This window comes from Microtus pennsylvanicus, chromosome 8 (genome assembly GCF_037038515.1).
Source record: "Microtus pennsylvanicus isolate mMicPen1 chromosome 8, mMicPen1.hap1, whole genome shotgun sequence".
NCBI lineage: Eukaryota > Metazoa > Chordata > Mammalia > Rodentia > Cricetidae > Microtus > Microtus pennsylvanicus.
The window spans coordinates 54,217,906-54,234,483 of record NC_134586.1 but is presented as its reverse complement, the minus strand read 5'-3'; positions in this window follow the sequence as shown (position 1 = coordinate 54,234,483).

Here is a 16,578-nt window from a genome sequence, read left to right as displayed (position 1 = left end):
TGGATGTTTTCTCTCTGCCTTTTGATTATTTTGGATAAAGGTTTGTCTATTTTGTTGATTTTCTTGAAGAACCAACTCTTTGTCTCATTGATTCTTTGTATTGTTTTCTTTGCTTCTATTTTTTTTCATCTCTCAATTTGATAAATTTCCTGACATCTAATTCTCTTTTTGTTTGCTTCTTTTTGTTTTAAAGTTTTCAAATGTTCTGTTAATTCACTAGTGTGGGATTTCCCCAGCTTCTTTATGTAGGCATTTAGTTCTATGAACTTTCCTCTTAATACTGCTTTCATTGTGTCCCATAAATTTGGGTATGCTATGTGGTCATTTCCACTGAATTTTAGGAAGTCTTTAATTTCTCCCTTTATTTCTTTCTTGACTCATTGATGATTCAGGTGAACATTGTTTAATTTCCATGTCTTCGTGGGCTTTGTGGAATTAGTATTGCTGTTGACTTCTAGTATGTGTTGAGATTTGTTTTGTTACTGAGTAGGTGCTCAATTTTTGAGAAGCTTCCATGAGGTGCTGAGAAGAAGGTATATTCTGTTCAGATGGAATATTCTATAGATGGCTGTTAAGTCCATTTGAGTCATAACATTTGTTAGTTCCCTGATTTCTCTGTTATTTTTTTATCTGACAGATCTGTTCAGTGGTGAGAGGGGAGTCTTGAAGTCTCCCACTATTAGTGTGGGGTTTAATGTGTAATTTAAGCTTTAGAACTGTTTCTTTTACATATGAGGGTGCCCTTGTATTTGAGGCATAGATGTTCAGTATTGAGATTTCCTCTTGATATATTTTTCCTGTGACTAATATGAAATATACTTCTTTGATTCTTTGATTAATTTTAGTTTGAAGTCTATTTTGTTAGATATTAGGATAGCTACACCAGCTTGTTTCTTAGGTCCATTTGATTGGAAGTTTTTTTTTTTTTGCAATCCTTTTCTCTGAAGTGATGTCTGTCTTTGAAGTTGAGGTGTGTTTCTTGTATATAGTAGAAAGATGGATTCTGTTTTCATATCCAATCTGTTAGTCTATGTCTTTTTATAGGTGAGCTGAGTCTATTAATATTAAAGGATATTAATGGCCAGCGATTGCTATCTCCTGTTAATTTAGTTTTCATTGTTGGTGATGTTAATTTGTGTGTTTTCCCCTTCTTTGAGATTTGCTGCTGTGATATCATCTATTGTCTGTATTTTTGTTGATGTAGCCAACTTCCTTGAGTTGGAGTTTTTCTTCTAGTACTTTGTGTAGGGCTGGGTTTATGGCTAGGTATTGGTTAAATCTGGTTTTGTCACGGAATATCTCGCTTTGTCCTTCTATGGTGATTGAAAGTTTTGCTGGGTATAGTACTCTGGGCTGGCAACCATGATCTCTTAATGTCTGCATAACACTTGACCACTACCTTCTGGCTTTCATTGTCTCCATTGAGAAGTCAGGTGTAATTCTGATAGGTCTGCCTTTATATGTTACTTGATCTTTTCCTTTGCAGCTCCTAATATTTTTTCTTTATTCTGTATGTTTAGTGTTTTGATTATTATGTGGCAAGGGGACTTTTTTTTTTTGATCCAGTCTATTTGATGTTCGGTACACTTCTTGTATCTTCATAAGGCACATCTTTGTTTGGGAAAGTTTTCTTCTATAATTTTGTTAAATATATTTTCTGTGCTTTTCAGTTGAACTTCTCTTCCTTCTTCTATACCTATTATTCTTAGGTTTGGTCTTTTCATGATGCCCCATATTTCCTGGATATTTTGTGTTAAGCTTTTGTTAGATTTTATGTCTTCTCTGACTAATGAGTCCATTTCCTCTTTTGCATCTTCAGCACTTGAGATTTTCTCTTCCATCTCTTGTATTCTGCTGTTTATGTTTGCATTTGTGGTTTCTGATAATTTTTTCATGATTTCTGTTTCTATAATTCCCTCAGCTTGTGTTTTATTTATTGTCTCTATTTCAGTTTTCAAGTCTTGAACAGTTTCTTTCATATGTTTTATTGCTTTTCTCGATTTTCATTAAGGGATTTGCTGATGTCTTCCAATTTTTTTGTCTGTTCCTCAATTTCTTTGTGGGAATTTATTTCCTCTTTAAGAGTCTCAAACCTTCTCCTGAAGTTATTTTTTAGGTCATTTTCTTCTGTTTCATCTATATTTGGTTGTTCAAGTCTTGCTGTAGTAGGGTCTCTAGATTTTACTGGTGTTGGGTTGCTTTTTGTGATGTTGCATGTGTTAGTACCTTTTCTACTCATCTTTTTTTTCTAAATGGTGTGGTTGGGGCTGTTGTGACTCTGGTGATTCATCTTTTAGGTGCCAGTGGATGCAAGGCTCAGATGGTTGTTACTCATGGTATAGTCAGTGCCATGGTTCTAGTTACTCCCAGTTACTCCCAGACCAATACCAGGACCCACAAGGTCCTTGCTCAGGTCTACTTCCTCAGAGGTTCCAGATTCACACCCAGACCTGCAGGTGTCCTGGCTCAGGTCTACTCCCTCAAAGGTCCCAGATTCACACCCAGACCACAGCAGTTTCTGGCTCTGGCCCACTGACTCAGCAGTTGCTTCCCTGTACCTGCTCCTGTGGAGTTCACTGTCTCAGGTCTTCTCTGGCCCAGGTTTCTGGCTCAGTCCTGCCTCCACAAATGTCTCTGGTCTGGATTTTCTCCTGCTCCTGTGGAGTTCATCATCCCAGGCCCACTCCAATCCAGGTAGCTGGCTCAGTCCTGCTCCCATGGAGTTCACTGCCTCAGACCTGCTGTGGCCTGGGTGGCTGGCTCAGTCATACTCCTGTGGAATTTGTTGCCTCAGGCCTGCTCTGGCCCAGGTCTCTGGCTAAGTCGTGCTCCTGTGGAGTTTGCTGCCTCCTGTTTGCAATTTGATAGAGGAGGAAAGATAGAGAAATTGTACTGGCTAGTTTTATGTCAAATTGACACAAGCTAGAGTCCTTAGAGGAAGGAGCCTCAGTTGAGGAAATGCCTCCATGAGATCCAGCTGTAAGGCATCTTCTCATTTAGTGATCAATGGGAAAGGGCCCAGCCAATGGTGGGTGGTGGTCCTTGTTTCTTTAAAAAGGTGGACTGAGAAAGCCATGGGATGCAAGCCATTAAGGAGCTTTCTCCATGGCCTCTGCATCAGCTTCTGCCTCCAGGATCCTGTGCTGTTTGAGTTCCTGTCCTGACTTCTTTCAGTGATGAACAGCAATGCTGAAGTGTAAGCCAAAAGAAAAAAAAAACCAAAACCAAAACAAAACAGAACAAAAAAACCCTTTCCTCTCCAAGTTGCTTTTTGGTCATGATGTTTTATCACAGCAATAGAAACTCTAATTAGGATAAATTGGTACCAGGAGTGGGGTATTGTTGACCCCATGTTTTGGGGAGGATTTTGGAAGGACTTTGGTAATTTGGGCTAGAGAAGCCATTGAGTATTGAAACCTCAGTGGGATGTTCTGTGGGAACTTAGATGATAAGAATACTGAGAGAAGTGAAAAGGATAGAAGCCTGCCTGGCAAAATTTCAGAGGGAAGTTTAAAGACTCAACCAGGTCATTTGCTATTTTGAATTAAGATCTTGTAGTTAGCTGGGGTTCTCCTGTGGTTAGCTGGGGTTGAAGAATCAGCCGTGATTAAAAAGATACCAGAACTAGTAAAGCAAAATTTTGCTTTCCTGGGCTATTTGATTCTGGCTGGCTGGAGCTAATAAATTAGTGGTGATGAAGAAGAGACCGGCACCACTCAGGTGAAATCTTCTGGAAAGTGTTTCCTGAGAGCACAGAAAGCTGTGTTCCTGAGGTGGCCAAGGTTGTACCCTGTGCTGGCAGTGGGACTTGGTAATGATTAAGTATTGCACAGATTTTGAAGGCATGAAGGTGTCATGGAAAGCTGCTGAAGATTGGCATTATGAGAGGTCAGGAAAGGCCATTGGTGAGGGTGCAGCCTCAGTGGCAGTTAAAGGCCCAGGACTGAAGGAATCATGCAGAGAAGTTGAGGCTTGGCCCCATGAAGAGAACCCATGAGAGGCAATGCAGCCCAGTTGCAGCAAGCGACCCCAGCATTTTGGAGATGCTTGTACCATGGGATGATCACCAAGAACATAGCAGCAATGGAGTGGAGATAGCCAGAGCCTAGCAGACAAGCTGTGTGTGCTGCAGAAGGCAGAACTGTAGAACTGACCCAAGCCTTTGGAGGAGTCCAGAAAAATCATGAGTGAATTCCAGATAATTGAGCATTAAGTTATTTATACTGTTTTGCTCCGTTCAGATTGTGTCAGTGCCCTGGTTCTTCCCTCTTGAAGAAGGTATTTAATTTTGATTTTTAAAGAAGCCCACAACTGAAAGATTTGAACTTTTCAAAGAGATTGGATATTTTAAAGAGACTGAAATTTTAATGTGTTTGAATTGGTAAAGACTATGAAACTTATAAAAACTCTGATTTTTAATGTGAGATGACTAAGAAAAAAAGGGACATGGCTTAATAGTGATGTTTGTCAAGTTGTACTGGGTGGTTTTGTGTGTCAACTTGACACAAGCGAGAGTCATCAGAGGAAGCTGAGGAAATGCCTCAACGAGATCCAGCTGTAAGGCATTTTCAGATCCAGCTGTAAGGCATTTTCTCATTTAGTGATCAGTAGAGAGAGCTCAGCCCAACACGGGTGGTGCCATCCCTGGGCTGCTGGTCCTGGGTTCTATAAGATGAGCTGAGCAAGACATGAAAAGCAAGCCAGTAAGCAGCATCCCCCATGGCCTCTGCATCAGCTTCTGCCTCCAGGATCCTGTGCTGTTTGAGTTCCTGTCCTGACCCCCTTTAGTGATGAACAGCAATACTGAAGTGTAAGCCAAATAAACCCTTTCCTCTCCAACTTGCTTTTTGGTCATGGTGTTTTATCACAGCAATAGAAACCCTGTGGAACTTCCTTTTTATATCCATGGATCAGGTCCCACCATCTTCTAACTTCCTCCCATTTCTGCCCATTAAGCCTACAGGACCCTGGTCCCTGGTCCTTTATAGTTCCTCTTAAAGCCCAAACATCTATGATAGCACCTTCCATTAAAAGGTTTGTCATCTGATATCTTGAAAAGGGGTTCCAAGAAACAACAGAAGTAGATTAACTCTAAGCCAATAGTTGTTTGCCTGGAGAAATACTGAAACAAATCTCTTCTGGCCCCTGAAGTATCCATTTAGGAAAATACATGCTCACATTCTCAAGGGCCATCAGATATAAAGTGTCCCCAGTGACTGTCTGTGAGAATATTGAGCTATTATAATAACATCATCCTTTGTGTCTTAATTCTTTTGGTCAAGTTGAAAAGGAGTAAGGCAAGTAAAGCATATGATGGCTGTGTGAAAAAGAAGCTGGGAAAAGGGGAGACTGAAAATGAGGAATGAGCCAGGAGAAAAGGGCCACAGAAAGGACAGTTGGGAGAGTCTGGGTAATACACTAGAAGATAGTCAATAAAGAATGTTTCTTTTATGGACCTTGCTCCAGCTTCCATAAGGAAAGTTGCCCAAGGATCCTGTATCTAAAGAGATCAACTAGATGTTTTAGAGCTGGAATCAGTACTCTCCTATCTGGCAGGTGTATGACTGCTTCCTAGAGGAAGGTGGGTTGCAATGCCTATTGTTTTAGAAGTGGTGGTAAAACCCCTCCATGATTTCCCCCTTTTACAGACAGGACATCTCTGTTTAGATGTATGAGGAGATTGGGTGCCATATTCCTCCTAGTCCTTGAACCCCCAAATAGAGGAGAGTTCTGACTGAGGGAATCAACCATGTTAATTTTATCTAGGGGGTTCCTAGCTCTACAAGGTTACATGAACTACCAGAGGATCACAGTCATCCCTGAGTCCTCTATCTTGATTTTCAGTCAGTTATACTGACCTTAAGTAGAAGCCTTCTGATGGAGGAAGGTCATTGGTTAAATAATAAAGAAACTGCTTGGCCCTGATAGGTTAAAACATAGGTGGGCAGAGTAAACAGAACAGAATGCTGGGAGGAAGAGGAAGTGAGCTCATATGCTTTAGCTCTGCTCTCTGGGGCAGACACGATGAAGCTCCAACCCAGGATGGACATAGGCTAGAATCTTCCCGGTAAGCGCACCTTGGGGTGCTTCACACATTATTAGAAATGGACTAGTCCAGGTGCAAGAGTTAGCCGAGAAGAGGCTAGATATAATGGGCCAAGCAGTGTTTAAAAGAATACAGTTTGTGTGTTGTTATTTCTTGTGTAAAGCTAGCAGTGTGGGAGCTGGGCGGGACAAAAAGCAGGCCCGCAGCTCCCACAACAGCCTTCAAATCCCAGTGGGGAGAACTTTATTTTTATAAAAGTTTTTTATTGTTCTTATTGCACTATACATTTTTCTCTGCTGTCTTCCTTCTTCCCCTCTCCTCTTCTACTCTCGCCCATGATCCCCACACTTCCAGTTTACTTAGAAGATCTTGTCTTTTTCTCCTTCCTATTTACCCCACAAATGTTATGGGTGTTCCTTGGTGAAGGATAACCATTGGTACCATGGAGTTCATTCTGTGGAGGATGGATGTCGGTGTGCAGCCTCAATGGGTTTTTGTATGTCCAGGGTAGGGGCGGGTGGAATAGAAATGTTAGGTAGATAAAACAGAGATACGAAAGGAAAGGAACCCAGTGAATACTGAATTTGCCTATGTTTATTTCTCATGATCTTTAAATACTCAAACCCAAAAAATGAGTGGGGGAGAGTAAGACTTCTTTACCACGACACAAACAAGGAACAAACAGAGTAATTACCTATTACTGCCCGAAATATCAGGTAACTATATCCTGAGTAAAGGATTCTGTTATTTAGGCAGGACACACAGTGACCATACCTTAGGCCAAGAATCCTGTAGGCAGCCACACCCTGGGTCAAACCACCTGTCTTTAAGGAGCAAGAATTGGCTTGAATTCTTTGATCTTTGGTCAAGGTGGTACAAATCTGCATCCATGGGCTCTGATAGATGCACAAAGAATTGTATGTTCAGGAGAGAAAAGATGACCCACACTGAAAATGATGGCAACAGGGAAGTAGAGTGATGGGTGGAGAGAGGGGGTAGAGATAGGACTAGCTATAGAAGGAGGAAAACCTGTCAAAAATGATGAAGTTTATGGAGCAGTGTCTTAGTCACTGTTCTATTGCTATAAAGAGACACCACGACCAAGGCAACTCTTATAAAAGAAAGTATTTAATAGGAGCCTCGCTTACAGTTTCAGAGGCTTAGAACATTATCATCAAGGCAGGGAGCACAGCAGCTGGCAGGAGGTGGACTGGAGAAGTAGCTGAGAGCTACCTCATGACCCACAAGCAGAGAGAGAGAGAGAGAGAGAGAGAGAGAGAGAGAGAGAGAGAGAGAGAGAGAGAGAGAGAGAGAGAGAGAGAGAGCGCACACCCTAGCCTGGATGACAATGTGTAAAAGCTGCCTGCTGGAGTCCTGCCTGGGCTGTAGGAAATCCAGCTGCTTGGAGAGTATCTCTCAACAGTTGTTGCTGTTCATACAACCTTGGGGAAGCGGCCTGGACATTTGGAATTTTCAAGAGTGTGTCCTTGTACATGTTTACATCCTAACTCCTGGAAGTTTCATTTGCTTACTGAGTTGTTTTGTTGCTTGACAGGATCTCCCTATGTAGTTTTGGCTATCCTGGAACTCACTACGTAGACCACGCTGGCCTTGAACTCACTTAGATCTGTCAGCCCCTGCCTCTGGAGTGCTGGGATTAAAGGCGTGTGCCACGACACCACTGGCTATTTACAGAGTCTTAAAGAGGGATGGTTTGATTCAGAGAAACACAACACTGAGATAGGAGGACTACTTGAGTCTGGAAGCTGAAACTTAGTGAGACCATGTCTCTAAGGAAATAAAAAATGGGTTTATACAACACATTTTGTTATGTATATTTCAACACAAAAAAAAGGTCTAGAAAAGCCTACTTTATTCTAGCCCACTCATATAAATTGTTCCTTCATTCTGACTCCCCTCTCCTCCTATTTTCTTATTTTCAGTTTTTTTACAAGGCAGGAAAAATATTTTCTCATATTGTTGACAATAATTTCTCAGCTTAGCAAGGCTTTTGCTTCTGCACAATCAATGTAATATTAGACCTTAAATCTTCAAATGCCTTGGGTGGCTTTTATGGCCTTGTCACATTTATAGAAATATATTTTGTCTTCCTTCTCTCTAAGTACACACCTTCTGGAAGCACAAAGAAACAGCCAAACATGTCAATTTCACAGCTCCTTCTCTTTTAATCAGATCACATCACATGGAATAGGAATATTTCCCAGGGGACGTGTAAGTGCTCAGTCTGCCTAACCGTAGTGCACCAATAGCCTTATCAACTCATTTTAAAATAGACTGTACACAAAGTCAAACTGTAGCCTGAAAATTAACATCCTTCTTTTTAAGAATGGAGACGCTGGCATCAACACACCTAGTTGAATTATAAGGGAAATTAGTAACAAATCTGTTTTTTTTTTTTTGTTTTCACTTTTTTTTTCAAGACAGGATTTCTCTGTGTAACAGTCATGGATATCCTGGAACTTGCTTTGTAGACCAGGCTGTCCCGAACTCATTGAGATCCGCCTGGCTCTGCCTCTCGAGTGCTGAAATTAAAGGCATGCACCACCACCACCTGGCTCTTGTTTCTTATTTTTTAATTTACTTTTTAAAACAAACTTTCCTCATTTTACATACCAATCCCAGTTCCTACTCCCTCCTCTCCTCCTGATTCCGCCACTCTCCCCACCCCACTTCCCCATTCACTCCTCAGGTTAGTCTGGAGTCAGTGAGCTCCCACTAGCTCAGCTAGGTCAGCTGTTTCTGAGGGTATCACCATCATGGTCTTGATCCCTTTGCTCCTATTATTGCTCCTCAGTCTTTTTGACTGGACTGTGGGATCTTGGCCCAGTGCTTAGCTATGAATCTCTGTCTACATCCATGCTGGATGAAGGTTCTGTGATGACAATTAAGGTATCCATTAATCTGATTAGAGGGGAAGGCCAGTTCAGGCATCCTCTTCACTATTGCTTAGGGTCTTAGCTGCGGTCATACTTGTGGATTCTTGGAATTTTCCTAGGTCCATAATGGCTCCCTCAAATAGTTTATTATTTTTTGAGACAGAGGCTTATGTATCTCATGCCAATCTTGCGCTTAATGTGTACCTGATGGCGACCTTGAAAGTCTAATCCCCCAGCTTCTACTGCCTGAATGCTAGCATTACAGACATCCACCAGCATACCTAATTCATATTGTGCTGGAGATCCAACTCAGGGTTTCAGACATGCTAAGCAACCCTGCTACTGTTGCGGGAGCTCCTTCTGCTCCTTCAGCCAATAGCTGCTGAGATACAAGCCCACTGGGGCGTGGTCTCTCTCTCTTTAAAAAAGCAGCCACTGCCCTCCGGCTTCCAGCTCCCTGGCTTCCGGCTCCTCTTCCAGTGACTAAGCTCCTTTCCTGATTGCTCAGAGGGCTGTTGTCTGGGACAGTGATCTGTAAGTTTTTTCCCCCTTAAATAAATAACCATTCTATTAGTCATAATTCCAAACTGGTGTGGGATTGTTTGTGACTTACGCCTTCATGCTACTCACTGAAACACATCAAAAGCCCCCTAATCTGTTTTAAATGATGCTAAATTTATTGTAGAACTGAAATGTTGCCACCCAGGTTTCTACATTTGAAGGGCTCATACCTTCAAAGATAATATTCTTAGCAGGTCTTACTAAAAAGTTCTCTCCAAGGGAGGAATAGGAGATGTTCTAGGGATGTGGGTACTACAAAGAGACTCTTGTGTCCTATGCTCTCTCTGACTCACAGTTTGCTAACGGCTACTTTCTGAAGCCTAGATACAAAGACAATACCTTAGCAGCTAATCTGTTTAATTTTTTTTGAGACAGGGTCTCTAGATCACATGCTGGTCCTGAACTTACTATGTACCCTGAGGCTATTAGAACTGTTGAAGTTATTGTAGAGAAAACTAGTAAAAGAATTTTCCATACAAGAGCTGGAGAAAGTGCCTAGAAACCCAACCTGGGACATCAGTGATAAAGACAAGGCTGGAAGGGAACAGAAAGGCTCTGAGTCACAATCACCTGTGATGCTTATGATGAACCTTGATAATTATGGAGTCTCCTAGAACTGTGCATGGTGATAACCCTTATTTGATGTGGTTCTTCTTGTCTTCTAAGCACTCTCCTACAGAACACACACATATACAGAGGCACACACACGTGCACACACATATGCACACATGCATGCACACATATACACACACTTATGACTTATGCACTCATAGGAAGACAGAGGGGGAGCAAGACAGAGTTATCAGAGTAACTGAAGGCCTCTCTTGTACAACACTGGCAGTTAAAACCTGGCAGAGCCATTGCAAGAAACAGCGACCTAACAATCCTAGGTTCAGATCAACAAAAGATGGACAGATGTTAAAAAAGTAATAATACCCTTCTCAAAGGAATAATTACTGTTCAAAACTAACCACAGACAGAGCAAATACCTCAAGTCATAGAAAGAGGAGGAGGGATGAAAATCACTCAACAGGATGCAGTCACGTTGTAACCACAAAAGTGTTATTTGTTAAAGCAACAACACAGACCCAACATTGAACACCAGACTCCAGAAGTGAATGTATACAGCAAAAGTCATTATAAAGCCAAGGGGACTTTATGAACTTATTGTTTTAACCATGCCTTTCTTGATATTTTAATTAGCTTATTCAGCAGAGAGAGAAAAGGAAAATAAAGGAATAAAAAGCATGTTCAACAAATGTGATGTAACTTATACTTAACAAATTTTGCATCCATTGAATAAGAGAAAAGTACATTCTTTCCAAAAGTCCAAGAATACCCATAAAAATCACCTTAAGAAAGTGATATAAGGGGTTAGAGAGGTGGTGCAGAGGTTAATAGCACCAGCTGCTCTTCCAGAGATCCTGAGTTCAACTCCCAGCAACCATATGGTGGATCACAACCATCTATAATGGGATCTAGTGCCCTCTGGCCTGCAGGTATACATGCAGGTAGAACATTGTATAAATAAATAAATCTTTTATTTTTATTTATTTTTTTTAACCTTTATTATTATTATTTTTAATATACATAGTTACAGGACATCAGGCTGATTGGTTTATTTAGAGTTGATGAACGGAATCAAGTTCATGAATTCTTTCCATCTTTTTTTTTCCCTAGGTAATTTTATTTTATTTAAATAAATCTTTTAAAAAAGAAAATCTGTCTCAAACAAACAAAAAAGAAACCAATAGTTTACAATTATAACCCAAAAATTTTCAATAAATAATAAACAAAATTAAACATAAATGATTTTAAAATGTCCTACCTACTTGGACATAAAAAGGCAGCTGCTGCTAATCTCTGGATTAAGAGGAAATCAAAAGAAAAATGACCAGCTTTCAAGGAGTAAAACACAGGAAATATCAGCCCAGAGCAAAATTTATAGCTGTGAGTATCTTACTGTCAAATAGAACAAAAAGGGTTCAAGGCTGTACTTTAATATATATGTATTTTTAAAAGATCAACAAATAAAACCAAAAATATCAAGAAGAGGGTTGAAAGAAGTACGTCAAAAGTAATAAAATAGCATAGGTAGATGGAAGGAAGGATATATCCAAACCCCGATTCCTGCAAAGACTAATGAAAGAGACAGTTTCTTCAAGATTCTAATTAAGATGAACAAGAGCGATAGAAGAAGAGTGAACAGAACCAACTAAGATCAAGACAATGGTAAGAGAAGAGAGTACAGATACAGGCCTGAAGCAATAACCTCAGAGCGACTCTGGTGACAGCTTTTCACACTTAGAAGGATAAAGTGCTAGAAGTGAACTCACGAGCACATTATCAAAGGGAAGCTGGCGATATTGATAAGAGCTCTATCGCACTTTTAAAATAGCCATTGATGTTTAAGAGACATTAGCAAAATTTAGATAAGGACCGTATGGTAAGTGATATTCTAGGGTTGCTAATAACTCCTTTTGCTATGAGAAGCTAAAACTTTCACACTATTCAGGGATAAAACATGATGCCTGGAGCTGGAGAGAGGGCTCAGAGGTTAAGAGCACTGGCTGCTCTTCCAGAGGTCCTGAGTTCAATTCCCAGCAACCACATGATAGCTTATAACCATCCATAATGGGATCTGGTGTCTCCTTCTGGCCTGCAGGTTTACATGTGGACAGAACACTGTATACATACTAGATAAATAAATCTTAAAAAAACATGATGTCTACAACTTTATGTACCTACATGTTCACTCCTTCTGTGTTGTTTTTGTTATAAAAATAATAGTAATCAAAATAACATGGTGCTAGTGCCAAGACAGACATAGTGTTTAGTAGAATAGACTAGAGAGCCAAGACCCAGATCCACATACACAGATGATGAAATTCTGACAAAGGAACAAAAGCAATGCAAGCATAGTAAGTCACTTCTAACTGAGTAATGCCAGGGCAATTAGATTTGTATATGCAAATGCTAAACCTGTAACCCTGTCTCCAATCATTGCAACCCAATGCTATAAACACTATAGAAGAAAATAGGAAGAGAAAAATCTTTATGACCTTAAGCTAGGCAAAGATTTATTAGATAAAGTGCTAAAATTCATAAAAAATAAATTTATTCATTAATTCATCAATAGGCATAAATTTAACTTTGTATGATTATCCATTCTGTGAAGAAATAGCACAACAATCTCAATACACAGGTTATGACACTCTAAGAAGAATGGTGTTGGTGTAATATATTTGCTGCTCCTATCCTAAGAAGACACGGGTTATGACATCCTAAGAAGAATGGTGTTGCATGTATGATATTCCCTGTTCCCTTCTCACCTTTCAGCATCTGATTCTACTATAATCATGTCACTACAGAGGACCTCTGTAGGTATCTACCACAGAAAAGAACTGTAGTCAACATAAACAAAAATAGAATGTATTCAGGGAAGAGGTGGTGGCATCTACAGGATGTGTGGAAAGCCTGTAGCAATACTCTTCTTGTTAGGACTGTCCAAGAAACTTCTACAGTCTGGTGAGCTGCTTCGTAAAACCAAAGCTGGGATGACGGGGCTCACTCTGCCTTCCAGCACCTGGTACTTTGAGTAGATGATCGTTAGGCTTGCTTTTGTTAAGTCAAGCTCTGCCAGTCATCCAGGACAATGCACTTGGTATGTATGAGTGAGATGAATTCTTCCCAAATGCACCAGGGTATGTAATCAGAAGAAGTAGGTTGATAGATGACCAGGCAGGAACCACCTTGACTTTTCTGCTGTGCTTGGAGTCTTGGAGTCTTTCCAAGGTTGGGGGGTTGCTGCTTTAATGGGTCTGGCCTTCTTCAAGTGCTATTCTATTCCTACTGGGAATGACAGCAGCTTAATTCTTAATAGTCGTCAGACTATAAAACAACTCCTTTCTCCAAATCTGCATCTCAGTGATCTGGAACAATTCAAGTGTAAGTGTGGACATGAAATTTACAGGTGAGAAGGATGGGGTCTTCGTTGGAGTCAATGTCCTCACTCCTCAGGTGTCAGAGGGTCATGTTCATGCCTCTGTCTCTCCTACCTCTGCCTCGTAACAGGGAACTCAAGTCTCTCCCTATCTTTGAGGTAATCTCCTCAATAAACTTAAGCAGTGGAGGATTTTACAGGTAGTTCTTATGAAGGCTCTGAATTAAAAATTCTTTAATCAATGTGTGAGGCAGCTGAGGCAGTCACAACAAAGTACTAGACATGGTTCGTCTCAAATCACAGGCATTGGCGGCTAAGAAGCCAAGACAGAGGTATTCGTAGAGTTCAGATCTGATGTCCTCTTGGCTTATAGATGGCCATTCTGCTCCTGAGTTTCCATGGGGCCTTTTCTTTGCATAGGTTGGTATCCATTTTTCTTCTAGTGACACAAAATAGGTTCAAGGCTCACTCTTAAATGCTTATTTTATCTTAATTTTATATTATCTACAAGTACAGTCGCATCCAGAGGTATTTGGAGAGTGGGGCTTTAATGCATGAATTTGGAGGGTACCCAATTTTTGTCCATATCATGATGAAAACACACAGAGATGTGAAGGAAGAAATGCAGCCACAGAAAATGCTATCCTTAATGGATCATTTTGGGTAGCTTTGAAATTGAGACAGTAGCAGTACACAGACCATTCCCCTGCCCTTAACTCTTGAACTATTCTCTCTGACTCATGTGTGTTTGTTCCACATGAATCAAGCTAGATAATGGTATACAGGCCTGACATGATCAATGCATGTATGCTATGAACTTGAGGAAGGTAGGGTAGGGGAAGCTACAGCAAGATGTGTCATTACCAAGGCCAGACCTCATGTTCTGAAGACTCACAGAAACAGCTAGTGAATAGGCACCGAGTCTCATTCTGTTCTTTAATCAGATACGATAGAGCATCTTTGCTTTACCTACCCTTCACTTATGCTTTTAATTTGTGGTAGAGTGTCACTAACATAGGCTTAGCGGCAGACCATGTTTTAATCTCTGTGTGGTCTTGAACATCAGCTTTTCTGTGTCTCTGATTTTCTATCTATAAAATGGGTACTTGCCCACTCCTTCTACAGGGTTATTGTGTTAGGACCAGGTAACATATGAAGTGCTTACAACAAGGTCAAATGTCTTCATTTCTATTGCTGTGAAGAGACACCATGACCATGGCAACTCTTAGAAAGGAAAATATTTAATTGGGGCTGGCTTACAGTTCAGAGGTTTAGTTCATTGTCATCCTGGTGTTAAGCATGGTGGCACACAGGCAGACAGGAGAGGTCATTGAAAGTTTGTTTTTAGGTATAGAAAGGCTACTGGGTTATGTAAGTTTATTTTCTACTCTTGTCATTTTGCTGAAATTGTTGATTGTTTTTTAGAAGTTTTCTGGTATATTTTTTGTTATCTCTTAAAATTTGACTTCTTTTCCTATTAATATCACTTCAACTACTTCTCTTGTCTCATTGTTGTGCTTCTAGCACTATATTGAAAAAGAGTGGGAATAGTGGGCAGCCTGTGTCATTTCTGATATTAATTGGATTGCTGTGGGTTTGTCATATATAGTTTTATTCTTCTGTAAACAGATCCTTTGTCATGGATCTTTTTGGTTTAACTTTGGCAATTTGAATAAATCAAGAAATTCATCCTTTTAGGTTTTTCAGCTTAATGGAATATGAGTTTTTAAAGTATTCCTTTATGATATTTTGTACTTTTTTTGTCTGTTGTAGTGTTTTCTTGCTCATTTGTAATAGTGTTATTTTGGGTCCTCTCTATCTTTCTTTTGGTAATTTGGGTCAAAGGTCTTTGGTCTTGCTTAGCTTCTCAAAGAACTAGCTGTTAAACTCATTGATTCTCTGTATTTTCTTCATTCCTATTTAATTAATTTTTGCTATAATTTTTTTAGTTTTTCTTGTCATGTCCTGGTTCTGGGTTCTTGTTTTTCCAAATTCTTGAGTTGCCTCATTACGTTATTTATTTGTAATCATCGGATTTTTTTAAACTTAGGTACTCAGGGCTATAAATTTCTTTCTTAGAAATATTTTTAATGTACCCCAGAAAGATTTTTTTTGGTTTTTCGAGATAGGGTTTCTCTGTGGTTTTGGAGCCTGTCCTGGAACTAGCTCTGTAGACCAGACTGGTCTCGAACTCACAGAGATCCGCCTGCCTCTGCCTCCCGAGTGCTGGGATTAAAGGCGTGCACCACCACCGCCCGGCTCCCCAGAAAGATTTTTTTGTCTTATGTTTTCATTTTTATTTAGTTCCAGAAATATTTTTATTTCTTTTTTTATTTCTTCTGTGACCCATTTGTCATTCAGTAATGAATTGTTATTAATTTCCATGAGTTTATACATTTTCTAGAGTGCTGTGTGTTATCAGTTTTAGGTTTTATTGCATAATGATCAGATAGGTCACATGGTATTATTTCAACTTATTTTTATATGTTAAGTTTTGCTTTGTGTCCCAGCAGGTGATCTATTTTAGAGAAGCTTCCATGGGCTGCTGAGTTGAATATATATTCTTTAGCATTTGGGTGGAATATTCTGTAGATGTCTGTTAGGTTCATTTGACATAAGATGTCATTTGATTCTAAGGCTTCACTATTTATTTTTTGTCCAAATGACCTATTTGTTGGATAATGTAAGGTATTGAAATTTCCTGCTATTATTTGGTTTAAATAATCTACATCTTAAGTTCCATTAGTATGCTTTTTATGAACTTGGGTGCACCCGAATTTGGTGCATATATATTTAGTGTTCTGATATTTTCTTAGTCATTTGATCTATTATTAGAATGAAATGCCTTCTTTGTCTTTTCTGATTAGTTTTGGTATGAGTCTATTTTTTCAGATATTAAGGTGGCAATGTCTTCTTGCTTCTTAATCTCATTTGTATGGACTACTTTCCCCCATCCTTTCACTCTAAGGTAGTGTCTATCTGAAAAGCTAAAATGAGTTTCTTATAACCATCAGAAAGAAGGATATTATTTCTTAATCCATTCAACTAGCCTGTGTCTTTTGATTGAAGACGTGAGACCATTAATATTTAGAGTTATTATTGAAAAATGTGTATGTTGTAGTCATTTTGAT